The sequence below is a fragment of the Rhea americana genome, unplaced genomic scaffold (genome assembly GCF_003343005.1).
Source record: "Rhea americana isolate MKP2758 unplaced genomic scaffold, rheAme1 scaffold_4, whole genome shotgun sequence".
Classification (NCBI taxonomy): Eukaryota; Metazoa; Chordata; class Aves; order Rheiformes; family Rheidae; genus Rhea; species Rhea americana.
The window spans coordinates 6544626-6555217 of record NW_028186534.1 but is presented as its reverse complement, the minus strand read 5'-3'; the positions used below and the strand labels follow the sequence as shown (position 1 = coordinate 6555217).

The 10592-nt window shown below is 40.1% G+C and overlaps 1 long non-coding RNA gene across 1 annotated transcript in view; it reads left to right on the top strand.

Annotated features, from left to right (window-relative positions):
• LOC146590744 (uncharacterized) overlaps positions 1-9734 on the top strand; it is a 59243-nt gene extending 49509 nt beyond the window's left edge. The window contains exons 2-3 of the long non-coding RNA XR_014896935.1: positions 8856-8955; positions 9699-9734. This is a non-coding gene — a long non-coding RNA (uncharacterized LOC146590744). The remainder of the gene's footprint in view (positions 1-8855; positions 8956-9698) is intronic.
• The last annotated feature ends 858 nt before the right edge of the window (positions 9735-10592 follow it).

Genomic DNA, 10592 nt, shown 5'->3' with positions numbered 1-10592 from the left:
GTGAAAATCGTCTCGGCGGTTCGCGGCCCCGGAGCCTCCCCCCACGCCGCCCGCCGGGCTGCGGCGCCCTGCCGAGCCCCCGCTCGCGGGAGCAGGCCCCCTCGCCGGTTTCGGGGCGCGCGGCCCGAACGGCTCCTAACGCTCGTAAACGCCTTTGCCACGTATCRGTGCGGCGAGAGATGTTTATTGCCTCAAACCGAAAAGCGTGGCGGCGCTGGCGCGGCAGACGGCGGCTGCCCGCTCCGGCAGGGCGCCGTCCTCCGGAGCAGGGCCGGCGCGGGCCGGCTTCTCCTCGCGCAGCGGGGCAGGCCCCTGCGTCCGAACCGCTCACCGTGACGGCTGCAGCTCGCAGCGGCGATGAGTGGCGAGCGCTGCCCGAGCAGAGCTCGTTTTACAGCTGCGCTGGTATGTACCAAATTGAAGGAGGAAAAAGAAACGGGTCGGGGTGGAGGGGGAGGAGGAGGAGGAGATCTATAACTGGCCTGTTAATAAAACTCCAGTTTGTCACTTCAGCAGCACACCCTGAGYGTAATAACTAAGCTTCCTTTCTATACCCCCTATGAGTTCCTTTGTATTGACAGATGCCATTTGTTCATTTACGACGTGATAATAAAAACCTTCAGCTTTACTGAATGTTGTTCTTTTCCTCCCCTGACACTGGGGCACCAAATGGTTTGTACTGCACTCAGCAGGCACTTCTCATTAAAGAGCATGGCACGAAAATGAGCTGTATTTGAAAGCCGCTGAGCAGCAGAAGTTCTGGTACTAAGTGGGCTCCCATCGGCATCGCCCGCCCCGGAGCAGGGCTTCCCGCGTCCTGCGCGCGCGCTCGCACGGGCACGCTGCGCCGTCGGCCGTCTTCACGCTGAGTCCRCGTGCTCTGACTTCCATGGCGATCTCCATATGCTGGCGCCAGTTTTCTGTGAATTTTTCTTAATCTCCATCCAGCTTTCGGTGGCTCAGAAAGCTATCTTGTGGCTTATCTATCCTCCTTTAAACTTGTGGTTGCAAATGTTTCCAGAAGTTTTCACAAGTGCACGCAAAAATTAGGCCAAAACTGTAAACTTGGGTGTCTGAAAACTAGCATCTGAATTGATAATGAAGCCTTCATTCAGGAACGCTTGTAAACATCAGCTGAAAGTCTATGCTTAAGTGCCATTCGAAATTTGCGCTTGCGGCACCTAACAATATGAATTGATTTTCAAAGATATTGAGTGCTCAGAATTCCCGTTGAACGTAAGTGCATGACTTTGGGTKAGATTCACCTTTGAAAATGATGGCCATAATGAGAAGAGCTTTCCATGCTATCATCAAAATGTAACACCATGAAAATAATTTAAAAATAAGCAAATGAATGAACATCATTTTCTCAGCATATTTTTTTATACTATGAAAAAAATTCTCTAACTCTGTAGAGGAAYGTTATAGCAGGAAGCTGTACATTTTGCTGCAAGTAGTACATTTAAGCTTATCAAAATAAGTAATACGTAACAATAATGTATACCAGTTATTCATTGTTAAGTCAAAGAAGTGACTATTAAACCAAAAAGTATTCAGCTAAACYAGAACACAGCCACATACCATGCTCTTCAAGTACTAATAGAATAATTTCTCTGGTCTTTCGAAGGCAAAACTCTAGCAACAAATCACAAGCTTCTGCAATGCTGCAGTATGACAATATTATTCTTTTTTATTTATTTCAGTCCCTCATGTTCCTTGCGTTTGGCAAAATATCTGTAAAAATAGTGTTTACTAGCCACAAGAAAGGTAATAATAACTGTTATCATCCTTCGCTGATCATCCAGGAGAGACTTTTATCACTAACATTATCACTTGTTGCCAAACAAGTACAGAGATGTTAGCCTGGAGGATGAAATAGTTTAATCATGGGGAAACAATTTGCAGTGCACAGATCTCAGCTGGTTCCCCTTTCATCTGCTCTCAGTTACTAAGTGACTTCTGAAAATCTGTTTTGTAGCTGTAATAAAATTCATTCTAYGGTCTCGCACGCACATACCAAATGGTTTGCCTAATTCAGAAGTGTTACAATCATCTGGAACAAAGAGAGAATTCATAAGTTCTGAGGGGAATTATATATATGTATATATGTATGTATGTATATATATATTTAATTATATAAACATGATACTTGTCTTCTAAAAAGAAAAGAAAAAGTGACTTTTTGGTTCTGATTCTGAAARGCAACTGTGGTAAAGCTAGACAGATTGCTGAGGAGAGAAACTAGCCTCAAATTTAATGTGGCCTGGGAATCTCAGTATTCAATGATCATTATGCCACAGTAAATGTGCAATGCGCAAATGCCACAGTAACACATCATTTTTCTGTGTGTATCCACACATGTCTCCTGGAGTGTATTCTGCATATTTAAATATATTATTTAATTTAGTATATATATTTTTATTTGTATTTATATATAAGCTACAGACATTTTCAATACTTATGTTYCTGGTATTCCAGTAAAAGAGTGAAGTCTCAGTACTGCTATGTGTAAAGGCCTATGTGAAATCCTTGCCTCATGTGAAGTCGGTGGCTCTCTTCAAAGTTACTCTGAGTACTATGTATTTTTGTTCTTGTGCTCTTGGAGCAAACCCAATGCCAAGCCATGTTCTGACCCAAAGGGACAGCATATTCTTATATAACACTTGGAGCTCAGACATCTATCAAACTATAAAAGCTTTCGTTTTAAGCATATGAGTAACTTTCTTGCTTGAGTGCCTTGCTAAATTGGTAATAACCCAAGAATATTACAGTGACATCAAAGGATTAGAAACCAATTCTACTCCATTGGGAGTGAAACTTCCCTTGAACTTCATGTGGTTGAAGCTCACTTGAAGGGTTCATCCCTGAAGTTAGCATAGTTAGCATATCAATTTAATGTATATTATTTAACTCTACTTCTATATCTCTCCATATGATAATGAGAGAGAACTGCTCCAAAATTAATTTTTTTAATCCCTATCTTTTTTCCGTATTTCACGTGCAATGGGAAAGACAAAGTATGTTACTGAAATCTAGATAAAATAGTTTCTAGGAGGGAAAAAAATGTTTTTTTTATCATATCTACACAAAGGTCACTAAGATTAAAATAAAAACAAGCTTTAAATAAATGGACTCTATTGCTGGATTCACATCCCATAGTTTCACCAATAGGACAATATTTTACAAGATGAGCTCATGCGTAGTTCTAGTAACTACATTTTCCATGTGTGACTGTTCCCCTAGGATGCCTGTACTGTCAGCGAGCTAGGGAGCAGGAACAACACCAGATCATTCAGATCTCCCTTTCCAAAGCAACAGTCCGTACTTCAGCTCCAGGCCTAGTGCATGACTTGTGACCTGTCAACTCTTGCTAAGTRTATTGGAAGTGCAGATAAAATTAGGAAATGTAGGATGTGCTCATGGCTTTTGTATCAGCAGATAGATGATTTGGACTTGGTTTCATTGCTTCTTAATACTTCTTATTGAAAGCCACCAACACTGAGTAGTTGCATTGACACAGCTGTGTGGTGGGCTCTAACCTCCTTGCTCACATTGAATATGACTTCATGTCAGGAGCAGCCTTCTTGAATTAAAGGCCTGTTGTTTGTTTGTTTGTTTATAGCCAAAGAAAATTATACTAACTTATCTTTTCAATTCATATGGAAGTTTATGAAACCTGGTTTCAATTAGCTGGTTACAGCTGGCTTCCAAACTTAAACAAAATTCAGGAGGTTACAAGTGTAGGTTCTAGATTTACCTCTAAATTTACAAAAGCTGTGTGATTATATAGCCCATATTACRTTTGTTTTTGTTCTCTGTATGGTAATATTTTTACTACTCTTTTTTGGCTACCAGAAGATGACAGGAATACTTATTCAATATTCCCTTTTTATTAATTACATTAAAAAGTGGGATTTTATCTGTAGCTATGCTGGTCCAAAATGCCAATAGTCTCACTTTGTAGACCCCAGAACGGTTACTTTTTGGAGTTTATGTGCTAGAATATGAACCATTTCGATGTAGTTGGAAGAGTCTATCAGCTTCTAGTTAACTGTCTGAATACGCCTGTTTCTTAGATGTTGATTCCCACTAGCAATACATAAAAACGTCTGTTGTAATACACCTTAAGAATGTGCTCTATTATGATCTTCAAACCACCAGACCTCTGAATTCAAGAAATGGAAATAAATGTCTAATGTTTTTCATATTATCTTATCTCTTCCTCTCGCACAGAAAAGACTTTTGCTGAGCAACAGATAACATCTCCCTCGAAGCACAAAGCGCTGGGGTTAGCTCAAAGAGTTTCTCACTCTTCTCAGGCTCAACATACTGTAGGCCGTTATTGTGGTCATGCAATAACCAAAACGAGAAAGTGCTTGGTTCACCCCGAAAAAGGAACTAGTAGAAACCGATCTACACCAAATCACAGATACATCAGTGCAGGTAGGTCTAATGTACAAAGAAAAGCAAAGAGAACCCTCTAATTCTTACCGGTCAAAGCAAGGAAGTTCAGTTAGGTCAGGATGTCTCTCCATGATTAACATGCCAGATTGTGTCTACATGTTACACCAGTCCCAGAAGGATGATTTATTGTTTACTGTGTTACAGAGGAGACAGGTAAGATTTGAATGCTCAACTTTCAGCTAGTGAGCAGTGGTGTAGAAGTTAGTCCCGATGCACAGGGCAAATTAAGTGAGGGCGGAAGTTAAGCCTTTGGATTAGGTTGGTGACAGTCAATGGCTGTTTGGTTTCAAAGAGTATCATTTTCTATGAATTACAGCAGTGTGTCTGCCTGTGCCCCTACAATACCTCTTGTTTCTTTAGTCACCCTGCTTACACCTTTGAAGTCTTGCACTGTGAACCTGGCAGGGTAGTGATCACAGTGAGCAGTTTACAACCTGGCGCAGGTCCAGTCCAGTCTATGATGCCCTGCTGCAACTGTATGGAGCAGAAATAGCTAAATGTTGATAGCTGAGCAAGAAAGTACACTCTAACTTCCATGCTACGCRAGAGTGCTGGTACCAAAGCTGCCACTAAAATCCATCTTTGTTCACAGGGGGACCAGTGACAGTGAGAATAGGTTTTTACAGAGCACACAAGACAAGATGGGGACCCCCATCAGATGTAACTTGTCCACATGCTTCACACAGTTCATTAGACAGCATTGTTAATGAAAATCTTACATCTCACTTGAAATCTCAATTTAGAGAGAAAAAAATGTCTAGAGGAAGGATGGATGTAGCTGGGGACCCTGACAGCCCATGTTCGTTCCTTCCCTCTGCTGCAAACTTCCTGCGTAACCTTGAGCAATTTAGCTGATCTCTCTTTGCCTCAATTTCACTCTTTATACAGGGAAATGTGCAGATTATAATGTTTCCCAATGTCGGTGTGATGTTGTGACATATCATATTCAGATACTATGTAATGAGGACCATATAAATTCCATAGCTAGTTTATCTGATTCAACAGTCATGAGGCTGCCTGTCTGAAAATTGCTGCTCTTGATAAGAAAACATTCCTGCTCTTGAAATTCCTTTATGAGAAATGACTAAGGAAGGTCTCAGCCACGTTCTGGAGAGCAGGTGCTTTCATGGCAGTAGTGCAATGGTCAAACCCTGCTTGCAGCTCCAGTGCTGATGCTTTGGGACAAAGTGTCTCTGTAAATGTGCAGCCCTGACCCTCGAGAGAGAGGCAGTAATTTGGCAGGCGCTTTCTGCTGCCTTTCTGCAATGCTGAGCTGGCCCTGGAGCCCAAACCATTGTGTCATCTCTTTATAACTACACAGGAATGTTAAGTTACTGCTTTCATGTTTCTTTTGAAATAGTAGAATAATGGAAATTGTCATCAGCCTATTTGAAAAGCAAACTTTTCATTTATTTTAATATGCATAAAAGATCTTGATTTTTGAATGAAAATAAATTAATCAATTTTATCTATAGTGCTTTCACATAAAGTTTTAGCCTGATTCTACAGCTCTATAACCCTCTGAATATCTTTGTTGATAGCGATATGACAGCTGACTCTTAACTCAGAAAGAAAAATGTATTATTCATCTTATGCTGGCAATCTAGCTAAAGGAACTCCCAGACACCCACGTATGTTACTCCATCTGCAAACTAAAAGAGATTTTCTGGTTACAATGGTGACACTAGAAGTTCCTCAGGTGGGCAGACCTCATGGCAGTAGTCCATGCAAAGCCTTTCCTCTAATCAGGGGACACTTCCTCAAGAAGAGGAATCTTCAGAAGATGAGCCTGAGGATCTCCCACGTTCTGTATGCATGGAGCACTTCTCTGTATTAGTACGATTAATTTCCTAAATACTTTTAAAAATCATTCTGAGAGTTTTAAAAATGAGATTTAAAAGGCTAAATTACACATGTACCTTTCAAATTTGTCCTTAGTGGTTATTGTTGATCCTTGTTGTTACTGTGTTACTTGTACTGTGACAGCACTAGAGACTGGACAACTTGAGGATTAAAATGTTTCTAATTGCTGTATATTTATTCATATAGTGATTTGCAAAAGTAGTACCTTTCTCTTAATTTGTAAAAGAAATTTCCTTAAGACTGTTAAAACTTCATATTTTTGAAACTTTTTCATCAAATGTGGATTGTAATGATTCAGAGGATGTTTAATACAAAGCTCATCTTTCCTCTCTACTTTTTCATTTCACCTTTTTGTAGTCTGTCCTASAGTATTAATTCAAATAATATGTTTATTACTTCAGCAATTGATAAGAAACATAACTTGACCAGTTCTGTTTATATAGCATGTAGTCATTAGAATAAAATAACAACAAAGCTCAAAATAGCTAACTCACTGTCTATATTCAAAACTGACCTCAAGTCTTTCCTGTAACAAAAATACCACAGCAATCACTTCTGAAGCTTCTTGGACCTAAATTTTACAGTATTTTCCATTTTTAACAATGTACCTCATCACCTTTTGTTATAGTGTTTTTCCACACGTACATTTATTTACATTCTGTTCCTACRGTAGTTGCTCCTGGGCTTGAAAGGTAGGGCAATAGTGTCAGTAGCCTGAAATCACATTAATTGAGCTCCTTCTGATATAAAGATCTTAAATCAATATAGGCTTCACCTTGTAAAATGCACTTTTTTTTTCTCTTTTTCTTTTCTTTTCTCTCTCTCTCTNTCTCTCTCTCTCTCTTTTTTTTTTTTTTTTTGTGTGTGTGTGTGTGTGTGTGTCTTTTTAGGCCTCCTGAGATGTGATGTATTAAAATCCACGTGGAACCAACCTTTCTTTCTTTTCTCACTCCTACACTTCCCCATATGTGGCTCTGATTTTCCCCTCAGGGTACCTATGGGAGGTCTGGAAAAGCCTTGGGAGCTTTCAAAGAATGTTAATATGTATTCCACTGCATTTTTAGTTTTAAATAAAAATGCAGAAATATTTTTATTTTTAAGGATAAGCAAGTAAAACTACTAGTGGAAAAATTATTTGTAAGAGAAAGTTTCCTTTTTCCATTAAAAAAAAAAAGTTTGATAATGTTTAATTGTATTTCATGGCATTTGGCACTCAGGGTATTAAGCATTTACAATTCCTTGTAAAATGTCTGGGCAACACTGAATCTTAATTCCCCTAAGATTTCTTTTTTTCTTGATAAGAAACTTCTACTTAATGGCCCRATTCAGCATTTGCTATTCAGTCCTTAAGCATTTTGTTTGCCTAAGAGCAGAATCTGGTCCTGGATATCTATGTTGATCTTTATAAACCTTGTCCCCGTGCTATGATACTTAGCGCTGTGAATACTGTGATTATAATCACAAATGGGAGCAGAGCTTGCTGCTATACGTAATTCTGCTGATAACAAGAATAAGCATTTCTAAGATCAGACCCTCAAGCTCAAGCACATGCAGACCAGCAAAAAAAATGCAGGCTCTTTTAGATAAATGACCATTTTTTCAGTGGTGATCAACATTCATTAAGTTATTGGTTATAGTTGAACTCTTTCATTTTAGCCCCACTTGAGAAGTTAGCTAGTCAGGGCTGCAGATAAAGACTGTGAAATCTGATCACTGGAACTAAAATGGACGGCTTAGCTGCCTAATCTCCTCCATCCCGTTATCATCAGCTCCCCATCCCCTCCCCACACCATCCTCAAAATTGGGAAATAGCTACAGACTTATGGGAATATGCTGCTGAGCTAAAAGAAGCGACCCTCCGAGAGTGAGTGGCCTCAGCCACCAGCCATGGGCTGACCTGACTGTGAGACCCAAAAGGGGAAACTGACTTTTGAGGAGATTTCAGCATTTMTGATCACCTTCAGGAAGCTGATAATTCATTGTGATGATATTAATGGTAATATTTGAAAAGCATCTGATAATACATTCCTAACTTGCATAATCTGGGTTTGTCTCTGCAGACAGATCTTGCAGATACAGCATGCCATTTTCACTGAAATATTAGCCCATGGCAGGAAAATTGGTTCTCATTTATACAGTGCATCCATCATCACAGCTTTTAGATATGGTAAAAAAAAAAAATGTTCAAAGCAACCCTCTGTGTACGCCCTGCGATGGAGAGYGGGTTGTGTTATTCAAGGCTGCACAACCAAAACGTGGCTGGAAGAGGGGGGAGACCCCCCTGCCGCTCCCGCGCAGCGACTGCACCCTGCTTTGGGGTTGCCCCCTCACTAATCAGCCCCTGGCACCCCACAGGACCCCAGCGCCGCCTCGCCGATCCTTCTCACCACCTCCAAAATTCCCAAGCGTGTGACTGCTCAGTTTAACCCATGGTGCCGGTGTTGCTTTCTCTGCAAGGCCATTTATACAGACACAGCATGTCTATGAAATCCCTCCTCTAAAAAGACCCGTTTTGTTTTATTTCAAAGGAGACTACTTCTTCATAAGTGAAAAGTAGCTGCATTTTCCTGCACCTTGTTGTAAGTTCTCACTGTCTGCCCTGCGGATACACAGATTGGCCAGACTGAGGTGAGGAGCAGAACTCAACAGTGTTTCTTCYGCACCTTTTCCTGAACTGCACTGGAATTGGTGGTGTGCTAGTTCCCATAACCTGGTACACTAGTGCTGCACCCAAAGCAAGCTCTTACTGACTTTAATAAATACATGTGGGCACACTATCCTGTCAGTGCATATGTTTTCTTGATGGAAGGCCCTTTACCAGAATCGTTGAACAAGAAGCAAAAATAAGATTGCTGCTGACATCACGTGCCTCTCTCTTGCATCTGTAGACCTTTCCTTGCTTCAAAAGGAGCGGGGGAGAGAAATGTAGTTACCTATGTTTTTTTCTTGATGGTAATTGCAAAGTTCTGCTACATCCTAATCTTAAACTATAGTATCATATGAGGTGTTTATTCCATATTGCTGGAGCAAACAGACACTCATAATARCCCAGATTTAAACTGTATGAGGTGCTGGAAAATTATAACAAAAAGGCAATTCCCTTTCCAAATTGCTGCAATCTCATCATCAGAGAAGATAACAAAATGGAACAGGAAGGTATGAAGCAAACAAAAGCAAATGGATTTGGCTAACAGTCTGTATAACTTTGAAAGTTATAGCCAAATAAGTTTATTGGGTTTTAGCTGGACATCACATTGGGTATGCTGACAAAGTATCCCGTTCTACATTCTGTACTGACATGAGTTAGTTATCCAGGGGATATGAAGTGCTACTAATTAACCAAAATTTTGTTTTTTTGAATTGTTATACAGGAATGCCATTTTTGCGAGTTCACCACTCAGATCTGGGCTCCTGCTTTGGGCTGAAAACAATGTCTGAAATGTCGGTGAAAATCTCCCAGGTAAATGTGTAAGGGTATATGGGGAATTAGCTCTGGTTTTTACAATGTTGTATAAGGATTACTATGAGAATAAGTAAATAAGTCTGTTGTTATTATAAAGTTTATATTTCTTCTATTTAATTTCAAATTAAATGTGCTCTATCCAAAAAGAGGTATTTTCCACACTACACTTCCCATCCCCCTTACACAACCAAGGGCATATTTAAAACTTAAGGGCAAATGTTCCATAAAATGCTGCCCAACCCTCTGCAAATTCCCTGCATAACTCTCGCATGCATCCTCTAACTTTAGTCCATCCCTACTCCAAAGTTGTAATTTGCCCTGCAGTCCTTTTTTTTCTCCCCTTTTTTACAATCTTTGAGATGGCAATTAGCTCAAGAGATGCACTTAGAGCTTTGCTTCAATTACAGATCCCTCCATTTCAAGTTATGTGCTCTGCTGTTTTATGCTAATTTGAATGTCCTTTTGCATTAAACATCAGTCTGAATTCTCTAATTGTTCCCTCCTTATCTGAGATTTGTCTCATGCTTTCCACCCATGGGTGTGGCRGTCTACATCCCGCATAGTCCCAAAGGCTAACTCTTCTGCCTGTACCTAGGTTTTGTTAATGAAATCCCCTTTGGGCAGAACAGATGGAGCAAAACAAAAAATAGCAGTATTAGTGCAGACTGTTCATACAGTCCTTTTTCTTTCTGCAAATCTTACAAAGATTCACAAAGAGGTGCAAATGTCATTATCTGCATTTTACAGTTGCATAAATCAAAGCAAAGAAAAGAAGGGTATATCTGATCTGGATAGAGACAGA